Raw genomic sequence first — 13,060 nt, 5'->3', positions numbered from 1 at the left:
TTAATCATTACTAGTCTTATATATTCCACTGGTTGAGACAAAAGAATTAACATTTTATATCTTTGGATCCTAGGTTTTTTTTTTTCCCTTCAAGTTTCAAAACAAAACAGTTACACTGAATATTTTTAGGCTTTTCTATTTTTTTTTCTTTTGAATTATTTCCTCAGGGCAAATACTGAAAAGTATGATTTTGGGGAGGACCAAATACCATTTTTATAGTTCTTGAAAAATATTGCTAATTAAAAAAATTTTTTTAGTTGTAGATGAACATGCTGTATCTTTATTTATTTTTATGTGGTGCTCAGGACTGAACCCAGTACCTCACACATACGAGGCAAATACTTTACCACTGAGCTACAGCCCCAGCCCCTATTGCTAATTTTTTTTACAAAAATTTGTATTTGTTATTATTTTTTGTTATACATGACACTGGAATGTATTTTGACATATCATACACGCATGGAACATAACTTTTCATTTTTGTGGTTGTGTACGATGTGGAGTTATACCGGTTGTGCATTCATATAAGAACATAGTAAAGTTATGTCCAATTCCTTCCACTGTCTTTCCTATTCCCATAGTAGTGCTAATTTTAAAGAATAACATCAGTTTATAAAGCATTGCTAGGATGCAGTGTAGTTATTAAAAGCTGCTAATTTGTGGATATAATATTGTGTCTCATTTTAATTTTTAATCCTGTGTTAGTGATGATAAACATTTCCTTGTAAGCTTAACATTCTCCAGAAGAGTGATAAAAAAGGTGGCATGTTAAATATTTAAATTGAAGGGGATATTGTTTTGGAACCAGAGTGTATTACATTGGTAACCATCTACATGTAGTGGTCCATTTCTGTAGGTTATGATATTCCCTTTCTGCCCCTGTCCTCAGTTCTCTACTCACACTCTGCTATTACCATTAGGCAATGTTCTAGTAGTTTCTAATTCAGATGTGGGTGGTCCAATTGTATCTGGCACGGGAATAGAAGGGTAGATGTATTCACTTACCTTAGTGTTGTAACTAGAATCATTGAGGATTTTAAAAAAATTCTGCCCCAGGATGAATGTCCCTTATTTATTGCAAGCTATGGACATAAATAGATTTCTTGGTTAACAGAAAAATAATGTTTCAATGCTGATTTTGTGGTACAAAACAGCAATAACAAAAACTACATGTTCAAATTATGTTTAGGAGTATTCTGAAATTTTTCTTCCAAACCTCAGTCCCCTTCCACCCATACTACAAAAAAGTGCCAAAATAAAAATTAATGTTAATACATATTATTAGTAACAAATATTATTTACCATTTTGGACATTTTTAGAGATGACATTGAGAATATTAAAGTAAGCACTGGCAACTTCTTTGTATAATTTTCCTCCTTTGACATTTTCTTCAGTAACAATTAAGTATTTAAAATTTACACTATAGCAAATGCATATTCAACTAATTTGTTAAGAGGTGAATTGTTTCTTTTAGGATATGATTACAATTCAATATTCAGAATATATCTCTAAATGGGTTTCAAGATATTTTTGATGGTCTTAGAAACTTTCATTGTGTCCAGCTAAAAGTTTCATAAATCAGACATAAAAGGGATGTGCTGGTGCTTTTAATGTACAACTTGTGTTTCTCTATGTTGAACAAGAGAGTGCTTAGGATTGCAGCTACTACTGAGCAAGTTCCTAAACACCTTTGCAAGAACATGTCTACAAAAAGCCGATAGAAAGGGTCAGATATGATTTTTAATTCTCATGCCTGTTTAAAAAACAGATGCCACTTTCCCTGCAGATTTTGTGTAAGCAGTTAAAACAATGATCCTTTGCTTTTCTTCTTTGCTTATTTTTTTCTCTCCCAGATTGCCTCAAATCTCTGACACACTTCTATTCTGAAATCCTTCAGCACTGACTTCCTTATTTGGTTGCTGGAACTGCTCTTTGTCTTGTTCAAACATTCTGCTAAGCTTGCAGCCTCCCTCCACCCCCCACTTGCCTACTGCTCCCCTTTACACACACACACACACACACACACACACACACACACACACACGACTGGCTTCAACAGGTCACTCTGACTCAGCCTTCTCTGTAGTTCACTAGCCTAGCCGATCACCCATCAGTTATGCCCATTTAAGGAGTACCTTTTGAAAGTCATAAGGGACCAGAAAGTTTTAAGCTGTTTAGAAAGATTGCTATGTTGTACGCTCGAAATTGCCACAAAGCACGGATTTCACACAGCTGCCCTCCTCATACAGCAGGATATGTAGTTAAAAAAGAAAGCACCCCCCCCAAAAAAAACCCAACACCCCAAACAAAACTCCAGGCTGCTTAATTAGTGGTTACTTTATTCCTCAGAGTTCTGGCACTTAGATTTGGCCGACAGATAGAGTGATTTTGCTTGGTTTTCAACTCTTTCCAATCTGTGGTCTGTGCCAAACACTCCAATCTAATATTCAAAGAAAATATATAACATAGGCCTAAATAGATATGCCAATAACACAAAGTGGAACTCCGTTCCTAAGCGAAGCACACACTTTCAATAAATGTTGTTCCTTTTTCTTTCTGGAGTTGAAAGCAGCCAGGCATCTGAAGTGCTGAGGGCGAGTTTCTGGTTTTTCTGCTCAGATGTGTATGGAGAAAACACAGCTCTCTGCATTCCCTATTTAAGAAAGAAGCTGCTGCGTGGCCCGTCCAATAAAACAGAGCAGTGTTTTCTTACATATAAACAACTGAGAAATTCCTTGGACAAGCACATAGCCTTTTGGTTCTTGGAACAAAGTGGATGGTGGTATTTATTATGTCAAATAAACACATCATCCACACTCCAAAGGGGAACCTGAAACAATAAGCTGAACAAAGCAGTTTTCAAGGTTTTAATCCTTTTGCAATTAGCTCTTGTCTAATTCTACTGAAAAATTAAGAATGAGCTATTTTCTCAGAAGAAAGAACCCTTATGTGATTAAATATCCACAGTTTGTTCCCAATGCTTATTCTGAGAAAGAATCAGAGCCCATTTCCAGAGGCTGGTAATATAAACATACAGGATATCCTATCACTTAATATCATTTCTCATCTAGCCACCCAAAATGGTCTGTATCTTCCTTTGTTCACTGCACTAATTAATAAAGCTCTGTTATTTGCCAGACCTTGGGCTACAGGCTGCAACCAACGTTTGTACAGTTACTAGTTTGATCATTACAAGAAGCACATCACTTTCTATAGAAAGCACATTCTTTCCCGGCCTTGTTACCATTCAGTCAATTTGCTTATTTGTGTTCACCATGGTGACCAATGTGGAAATAGCATTCAGCTTATGAAATTCCCAAAGTGTATTCCCCTCTTACTTGGGACCGTTTTAGACTGGCTTGGATAAATTCTTCTTGGGAGAAGACTCAAATACTTCTTGGATACAGGCAGGGTATAAATTACAAAGATGCTTCCAATTATTTCCATTGGTTACAACTTCCATGAGTCAGGATGAGCCTTATAGAACAGATTGTAGGTTCCAACTTGTGTAGGTTTCAGAGCACATGGAGGTCACGACCTTTTGCACACTGTAGTATTTCATTCTATCATAGGAACAAGCAATTTTGCTAAAAGAAAATATAAAGGCTGAGGGCTAGTTTTTGGTTTTAGGGATACTGAGACAGTCCTAAGCATTTTAATGGGAGAAAAAAAATTTAACTTAGAAAATTATACTGCAAGTTGGGAAAGACTGTCACTGTTTACTTTGAGCCTAGAGTCCTAGGAAGCATCACTGAAGAATCACTGGTACTAAGGCTGGGCTTAGAGACCTGGGTTCTTCTGCTATCTTTGCCACAAAGCACTAGTGTCATTTTAGTGGAAGTTGTTTCATTCTATAAATCTTCCTGTCCACATCTATAAAATGCCAATCTCATTTTAAATTAGAATTCCCAGTTATTAGGTTTAACAATCCAAACAACTTTAACAGATATTGTGCATATGCTGAAGACAGACCATATGAACTATTGCTTAGTGAACTATCACCCTCCTTGCCTCTGCTTTGTTAATATAAAAATTTGGCATCTAAACTAAGGAATTGACATTTGAGTTCTTAGTGGGAAAAAAATTAGTAACTGGTAGATAAAGACGATTTAAAATAATGTCACCAAATCTAAACTCCTAAAACCTAAGGAGAGAGATTATTGGTCCTTATTTTTTTGGTTTGTGGTATTTCACTGATAATTCCCAAATTCAGCCAGAATTTTAGGTTTATTTAGACCCAACCTTTCTCTTATAACTGGTTCTTGGGATCACTTTCAATCTTTCTGAGACTGGTTGGAACTTCTCAAAAATAAAGTGAATATTGACAAAATAAAAATATGTATATTTGTCAAAATATTATATTTAAATATATATTTATAAGTATATATTTGTATTTATAGTGACAAAATATATATTTTTGTTGTTGCTTCATTCCATATTCTGTCTTCTAATTCCAATGTCACTTTGATTCTATCTATGCTTATCCCTGAGCTTCCTCCAGCCCAGTCTCCCCCTGGGCTCAGGGATACTGTGAGGGTCACAGTGACATAGCTCTCAGAGCTAGAGGTAAGGACCAGGGAGAAGTTTTTCAATACTCACACTTGGTCATCATAATAGCTTCTAAAAAGCTGAAAGAGTGGTTTGTTTTGTGTGGAGAGGAGTTGAAATATTCTACACCTCCAGTTTACCATTCAGAATGTATCTGATTATACTATTAAGTTTTTGCTCTTTATCTACCAGTTGCTCTTTTTTTTAGGGGGGGGGTTATAATTGCTTTGCTTGGAAGTAGAAGATGCTCCCAGCAAGCCCTTCTTTTATTTGCCTTGTGGGCCTAGAAAAGTGTTAGGCATGATGTAGTGAGAAAGCCCTAATCTAGAAGTGAGAAGGAAAATTAAACTCTGTGATTCTAGCAAAATCAATTACCATTTTCCTCATTCATTCTTCTTCAATTTCTAAAGGCTTCAATCATTAGTTGGAATTATAATTATTTTGAGGAAAAAAAAAAAGTGTCCAAAGGAAAAGAAATCCAGACTTAAAGAGTTCCAGGGATGATAAGCCTTTTGACACTGGCATTCTAACCACCTATTTCCCTCCCAGGGAGGTCCCCCACTTTCAGTCCCAGTGTTCCTTCAGAGAGCCAGCCAGGCCCTGCAGGCCTGTAAGTCAATGTGGGGGTTGGGAATCAGTGCAATTGAGGAAGATGAGGAGGAAGAGGGGGAGGAGGGGGAGGAGGAGGAAAAAAGAGGAAGAAGAGATGAGGTCATTGTTAATCAGTACAATATGGGGGTTGAGAATCAACACAACTTCTAGGTCTTACTCTAATTTCCATGCCTATTAGAAAATCTCTAATTTTCTAATTTATACTCCAGGTTTTGATGGGGACAGAAGGAAAATGGTTGCCATATGCTTGACCACATTTGTTTCAAATTCAAAAGGAAATACACACACACACACACACACACACACACACACACACACACACACTGAAACTTCAAGTAAATGAGTATAATTGAAAGCTGATTCCTCAAATTTGACTCTGAATCTAAATACTCATCAAGGAGGCCTAATGGAGAATATAACATGCTCATAATGTCTTCACAATAAATAGTCTTCACTAGTTTTGGGAGGAGCTGCAGAAATATCCCCTGAGATGGAAAATCTTTGCAAACTAGCAAGCAGGAGCGCGAGTGTAACTGAAATCATTACCAGCAATGTGTTGGAAATGTATTCTCCTGACATCTGGCCGTGACTCAGATTGCCATCCTGGACGATTCCCTGCTGAAACTCCTGCCAAACTTTGTTCCACAGACACAGCTCTCCTGCTTTATCCACACAGAACAGCTCTACTTGACAAACTCTATGATTGACTATAATACAGTTTTGTATACACAGTGCCCTGACAAACCAATTTAAGTTAATTACCATTTTGAAACAGCAGACACAAAGCAGGGATCCTTATCAAGTCCTGGAGACCCCTTGCAAATGTTCTATACTGACATATCTCTCAGGAGATGAGTCTTGAACGAAGAGCATCTGGAATAATCCTTGCTTGGCTACTAGCTGGCTTCAGGCCACAGTTTGAGGTTAGTTTTCATGGAACCAAAGTCTAGTCTCTGTCTCACCAATCAAATAGAACCATTTTTGGATACATATCTCATCAGTCAGCATAACCCTATTCACCTCATGTGCTTCCATTTTTTTAATGGAAATAAACTCTTTCCTCCCTCCCTCCCTCCCTCCCTCCCTCCCTCCCTCCCTCCCTTCCTCCCTTCCTTCCTTTCTTCTTTCCTTCCTTCCTTCCTTCCTTCTGTCCTGTATCATACCTTTGGCTTTTTCTTGATTGTCTAACAAACCTCCCAAAGCAGCCCTATAGCAGCCACACTCCTTATCTCATTCAGCAGATGTTCAGTAAGCAGGTTAGAGGAGGACTGTTATCTTTACCCTACATTTCTGTTTGGTTTTCATACTTCCATTCCACACCTTTCATATCCATATTTGAACACTTCCCCCCTGAAGCTACCGTAGCATTTAGATTTTCCTTTTCTTGTCAACTCAACAAACATTTAAAGATACATATTAGTTAAAAAAATACTTTCTTTTCTATTCATGACCAAAGGAGGGTCAAGATATTAATGTTCTCTTCCAAGAATGTATATTCAGGACTATACATGCAGGAGCATGCATGCGCGCGCGCACGCCTGCACACACACAAATTCTACCCCCATATGGCTAAGTGCTACTGTACAAGAAAAGGGAAGACACATACTAAATCCATAGGTACTATGGAGGACTGGAAAAAGACCAAGAAGATCTGAAAAGGCATCTTGGAGAATATAGTTGGGATGTCACATTACTTTTCATATCAGCTGAACCACAAATCCAGGCAATTCTGGCTCCTGTGGTTGCTCACACTGTGTGTGTGTGTGTGTGTGTGTGTGTGTGTGGTTTCGTTATACAGAGTTGATTTCTTAAAAGATTCATTATAATAATGCTGATCCTCTCCTATCCTTCTTAAGCCACCAAATCTTTTACCGCCTATTTTATCTAGGAGATTTTTGTCATCAGACCTGTGATTACTCAGTTCTTTTGTCCTCAACCTCTGACTTTGGAGGGGAAGTGTTTCCATTTCCTTGAAATACTATCCAAGCCCCAACTTGGATTCATGGTTCCATTTCTTCTACTCTCATCAGGGGCCACATCCAGCTATCAGACTTTTGCTCTTTTGAATTATTTTTCAATCCTCAAATCTTTCTTGTCAGCAAGAAAGTTTCTCTTATTCTAAGATCATCTTCTAATGATGTTTCATAATCGTTAAGCTGCCATTTCTTTTTTTTCTTTCATCGCGGAATGTTTTAAGAGCGTAGTCTACGTCCTCACCATTTCACATACTCCTTTTGACTCCCTTCTTCATCTCTTACAGTCATGCTTTTTTTCCCCTGCAAAGAGCCAGAATTGACCTGAAAAGGTCTCCAGTGGTCACTGAAGCACCAAATCCAACAGCTTCTCTCAAGCACTCCCCTTGCTGAATCTTTAACCATCGGAAGAACGAGGCCTGCCTTCCTCAGAGGCTGGCCTCCACTGTTTGCCACCACACTGCTCTCCCAGCTCACTTTCTACTTCCCAGAACACTCCTTCTGAGTTTTGCTGAATGACTCCGTTTTGTCTTGTGTCAGGTCCTTCGATGCAGGCATTTCTCCAGTGCCTGCCTTCGTCTCCTCTCTTCTCAAGCTGAAGACTCTTTCTGTAGTATTAGTCTATGGCTTTAACCTTTCTCTCTAGATGGATGATTAAAATATGCCTTTAGTCTTAACCTGTCTTCTGAGTTCCAGAAATACCTTTCCAGTCACATAGTGGACATACTTATCTGATGCCCAGCAGTACCCTGAAGACAAGATCACCATGGCTCCTGTGGTTGCGCACACTGTGTGTGTGTGTGGTGTGGTTTCCTTATACAGAGTTGTTTCTTAAAAGAGCTTACCATCCCCTTGATTCTACTCCACGTGTTCTGTCCGGTTCTCCTTTACTTGTCATTTGTGCTATTCTAATAACTTGTCTCTATATTTCTGACTGTAATGATCCTATAGGTAGCCAGTTTCCTCTAAAATACAAATCTTATTTTAGAACTTCAGTTTCACAGAATAGGACTGTCTAGGTTTCTTGATCTTTTACTGAAAACAATAAAAATTGCATGATAAATTACACAATATAATTTTCCCAGAACACTGAAATGCTGTCAAGGAGTAAGGATTTAAGAGGGAAACTTAAATAAAGGTGGGAACACAGAGGGATAAGCAGTAGCTGCTCTACTCTGAGGAATATTCCAGAAGCTAGGAAATGAGCTTTAGCTTTCATGTCATCAAGAAAACAAGAGACAGAAGACGAAACTCGAGGCAGGTCTAAGATGAGGAATTTAATCAAAGACCCCCATAAAGTTGAGCCCCATGCACCCAAGTGCCCTTTATGTAAGGATGAATGAAGCTGACGTGAAAACTGCTCCACAATTCTATGGCCAAGGAATCACGAAGGAAGTTACTCTGTATTCAGAAGAGTAGGGGAGAGGAAGAGTCCTGAGAAGTTGTAAGTGAACTCCTGCAGATTCACAATCCAACCTCCCATCCTTAAGATGATTAAAAAACAAAAATAAACGACAACAACAAAAACTCTCAGCCCTTACATTTAACTTAAAACAGTCCCAGGTCAGTGATTTCTTTAAACTTTTGACAGAACAAACAAATTCTGGGAGAAGGCCACTTCATTTTAGGAATTCTGTAGGAATTCTCTTATTTTCCAGGGCACACCAATGGCTTACAGTAAAATAAATAGATACAATTACTAAGGGACATGGAAATAAGGCACCATGAGCAAGAACCAGCAGAAGTAATAAACAAAATAAAAATTTGATGGGTACATAAAATAATACTATGTTCAACACACTCAGACAATTATTTTTGTTCATTTTCTGGTTATTTGCACACCACTGCAAATGCTAAAAAAAATCCTTGTTTCATATGCTTTGTGTTAAACGTATCTGAATATGCTTCCTCTTATGCATCTATCTGTTCAATTTGTGAAGTTTCCTCATATCCCTCAGAAGAAATTAACATTTTCCCTTATAGTCTCATGGGCTTATTGTGGTATACAGTGTGAGTGTGTGAGTGTGTGTGTGTATGTGTGTGTATGTGTATATATAACATACATATATTATTCATATATATTTTTATAAATGTATACATATATACATATATATATTTTTCCCCTCCCTGGTCTATGAGCTCTTGAAACTCAATTGCTTCTTTTCAAGGGCTTGTTTAATCAGATTCAATTGAATATCATACACCTTGTTAAATACTTGTTCCTGGCTCTCAAATATTTGTAGCACAAAGCAAAATTCTGGTACCCACAGCTTTTCATGAGCCCCTAAGTGTCTTTAAAACCTCAAATCTTGTTAGTCTCCTTATAGTCCCTTGCAAATTTCATGTTCATTTTTAGATCCTAGGGTTTTTTTGTTTTTTTTTTTTTTAAACTTATGCTGTTTTCCTCTCCTACAAGCACTTTTTTTTTTCTTCTGTTAATGGAAAAATTGCCTTACTTGTTTCTGGATACATCAGGCACTACACATGCACTTAAGTGTTGAGCTGAGGCGTGAAGGTGCATGTATCCTGACCACCTGTGCATAGTACAGTGAGTACTATGCATTTGTTGAAAGAAGTGCAATTATATCTATGTGTATGTACACAGGTAAACACACACATGAACATATGCCACATACATGTTGTTAACCAAAATAGGTTCTAAGTTCCAGGAAAAAAGAATAAATATCTAAATTTTTAAAAAGATATTTTTCAAATCTAATTGCTACTTGATAAAAAAAAAATCATCCATGTTAAATGACCAATTCTAGCAGTTGGAAGAAGACATTTAATTTTTTTTTTTACTCAATTAGGAGCAAAAATAATACAAAAATAGCACTTGATTCTGAATGTTAAAAGTGATAAGAGCTTGAATCTCAAACGGCTGCACACAATTAACATTTACTGACTATCTACCATGTTGTGCTAGACATTCGGCCAGATGCAAGGGACACAGATATTATAAACAAGATAAAAATCCCTGCTTGAAAGGACCTCACATTCTAGCGAAGCAGATATAGACCACAACCTATCATTCAAAGGTGCTAAATACTGTATCATACCAGGAGGTAAACAGATAAGGCCAAAGCAATTACCTCTCACAAGGGGAGTAGGGGAAGCTTCCACTTCAGAAAGAAGGTCTCCAAAGGTTGGAGGAGGAAGCAGCAATTTAAGATGGGAGGGCGGAGGCAAAGGCATTGCGATTTGGGAATCCTCTACACACAGAAGCATGAAGTTGGGCAAGAAGCCTGCATGCTTAGAACAGTGAAAATCAGTTTGAACATAACTCCAAAGGAAATTCAGGCAAGTTGAAGCATTGAATTGGACTGCGAAAAGGAAAGTGCTTCAGGCCTAAAACAGAGGGGAAATTCCTTAAATACTTTATTCTTCCTATTCTCAACTTGATGTTTCCTTCCAACCAATACCATTGCTCAGTTCTCTCCCTCCATTAAAGCACAGCTTTCTTCCAGTCTCCTGGTCGTTTTTTTTAAAATTGGTTTTTAAAAAAATAAATGACAGCGGAATGCATTACAATTCTTATTACACATATACAGCACAATTTTTCATATCTCTGGTTGTTGACACCAATTCGTGTCTTCATTCATGTACTTTGGATAGTGATGTCTATCACATTCCAACATCCTTGCTAATCCCCTGCCCCCTCCCTTTCCCTCCCACCCCTCTGCCCTATCTAGAATGGGCCAAGGACCCGAAGAGACACTTCTCAGAAGAGGAGATACAATCAATCAACAAATATATGAAAAAATGTTCATCATCTCTAGCAGTTAGAGAAATGCAAATCAAAACTACTCTAAGATATCATTTCACTCCAGTCAGAATGGCAGCTATTATGAAGACAAACAACAGTAAGTGTTGGTGAGGATGTGGGGGAAAAGGTACACTTTTTTCCATAGCAGTTCTACTGCCGGTGAAACTGCAAATAGGTGCAGCCAATTTGGAAAGCAGTATTGAGATTCCTTGGAAACCTGGGAATGGAACCACCATTTGACCTAGCTATCCCTCTCCTTGGTCTATACCCAAAGGACTTAAAAACAGCATACTACAGGGACACAGCCACATCAATGTTTATAGCAGCACAATTCCCAATAGCTAAACTGTGGAGCCAACCTAGATGCCCTTCAGTGGATGAATAGATAAAAAAATGTGGCATATATACATAATGGAATTTTACTCAGCAATAAATGAGAATAAAATCATGGCCTTTGCAGGTAAATGGATGGCATTGGAGAAGATAATGCTAAGTGAAGTTAGCCAATCCCCCCCCCAAAAATGCCGAATGTTTTCTCTGATATAAGGAGGCTAACTCATAGTGGGGTAGGGATGGGGAGCATGGGAGAAATAGATCAATTCTAGACAGTCTCCTGGTCTTTTACAGAGAGGTTATTCACACCCTGTTAGAGATCTGGTTTCCAGGGTAGGAAATGTTTGCAGACCTAGTCAACATGAACCTGTAAATACACAGGAGGGTGCATTGAGCTTCCCACCTCAGAATTTTGGCCGGTGTTCTCATTTGGAAAACTCTAAGACAAAATGAGCAGTTCTGGTCTTCTTCATTTAGAGAAAATATGCATATTGCCATGTTTATTTTGAATACTCAACTCTTGGAATGAAAAGAACAATTCCTTTTAGAACACTGACAAAGATTTGATGCTATGGGCCATAAATATAACTTTTACCTAATTACAACCACCAGAAATACAGCTTTATGGGCTTACTTGATGATAGGTCAGGTGTGAGTATATGCCTCAGAAACAAATATTTGTGACTGTGTGACTGCCACAGTCTAGATCTGCTGTCCCCCGTGGGCTCAAGTGGAGATATTTGGTTATGTGTCTGCATCCACATTTGTTACTGCTATAAATCAGAAGCATCACACAGTACCAGAACCACAGAATCCTATAATGAGAAGGGACTTTTATTATAACTACAGAAGTTTTTTTTAAAGATACTGTGTACTAAGAGATAATGGTCTTGAGAAATCTGAAGATTGTGGTGACAAATATCTACCTATAGTTCTTCACCTGTCCTCTGGATTATCACCCAATAGGTAATAAAGCAACTTGTGTTTGGCTTATACCAACTTTGATGCAAATAAATAGACAGCTTTGCTAGAGACTTCAATACCCAGCAGTAAGGTGCTATAGGTTAGTTTCTGGGTTAACATATTTTCTAGTTTGCTTTAGACAGAAGCAACACACTTCCTACTTTTATCAGAAAAATAGAATCTGGGAGGAGGTATTTTCTACCTGATACTATTTGAGGCAGTATTCTCAAGTTCAATGTAAATGTCACTTAACGTACAGGGTTCCCTCACAAAGTGAGTAATAATTGAAAAAGTCGAGCCTGTTACCACTGTAAAAGCTGCATACTGTAAATGGAAAAGAGAAAAGATGACAGTATATCACTAGCAGAGACATGCCCGAACCACATTCCCAGGAATCTTCAGCCACAGGAAAAACAGCTCCAAACAAGCAGCCCTCAGTCCTGCACAGGGTGTAAATTAGCTTCCTCTGACAACCCTCTCTGTACACCTTTCTTCACCGCAGTCCCCTGTCATGCCAAAGTCAACAGTGTGCACACTACCAACACAGGGACAGAAAGCTGTCCTTTAAACCCTCTGGATCACAGACCATGAAACAGTCAACAAGAAAAATTTTTTAAATTCCTGGGACAATTTTCAACTGGCGTAAAGTTGTTGGTGGCCCTGGGTGAGCCCAGAAGCAGTTTCACTGGTAAACCCAGAAGCAGGTTGGGTGGATTCTTTTCATAGATTCCCCGATGTTAAGTAGGATTTGTTGGTTTGTGTTCCTCCAACAATGAACCCTTGCTCTGTGACAATCTAGAATTCAGGTCATGTAGTATGTACTGAACAGATAAATGAGGCAATAGTATTTCTCATTACTAGAGA

The 13,060-nt window shown here is 38.1% G+C and overlaps 1 protein-coding gene and 1 long non-coding RNA gene across 8 annotated transcripts in view; one reads left to right on the top strand and one right to left on the bottom strand.

The window, feature by feature from the left end:
• Nucleotides 1-13,060, bottom strand: part of Palld (palladin, cytoskeletal associated protein) — a 219,135-nt gene that overhangs the window by 94,413 nt on the left and 111,662 nt on the right. The window lies entirely within an intron of this gene.
• Nucleotides 1-13,060, top strand: part of LOC120892901 (uncharacterized) — a 143,133-nt gene that overhangs the window by 31,943 nt on the left and 98,130 nt on the right. For 6 of the 7 annotated variants that reach the window (XR_013430261.1, XR_013430264.1, XR_005737711.2 and 3 more), the window contains exon 2: nt 10,827-10,997. This is a non-coding gene — a long non-coding RNA (uncharacterized LOC120892901). Of the gene's footprint in view, nt 1-6,392; nt 6,418-10,826; nt 10,998-13,060 lie in introns of those variants that run through there. The other variant, XR_013430260.1, reaches the window with a different exon arrangement.

This window comes from Ictidomys tridecemlineatus, chromosome 14 (genome assembly GCF_052094955.1).
Source record: "Ictidomys tridecemlineatus isolate mIctTri1 chromosome 14, mIctTri1.hap1, whole genome shotgun sequence".
Classification (NCBI taxonomy): domain Eukaryota; kingdom Metazoa; phylum Chordata; class Mammalia; order Rodentia; family Sciuridae; genus Ictidomys; species Ictidomys tridecemlineatus.
This window is presented reverse-complemented; position numbering and strand designations above follow the sequence as displayed.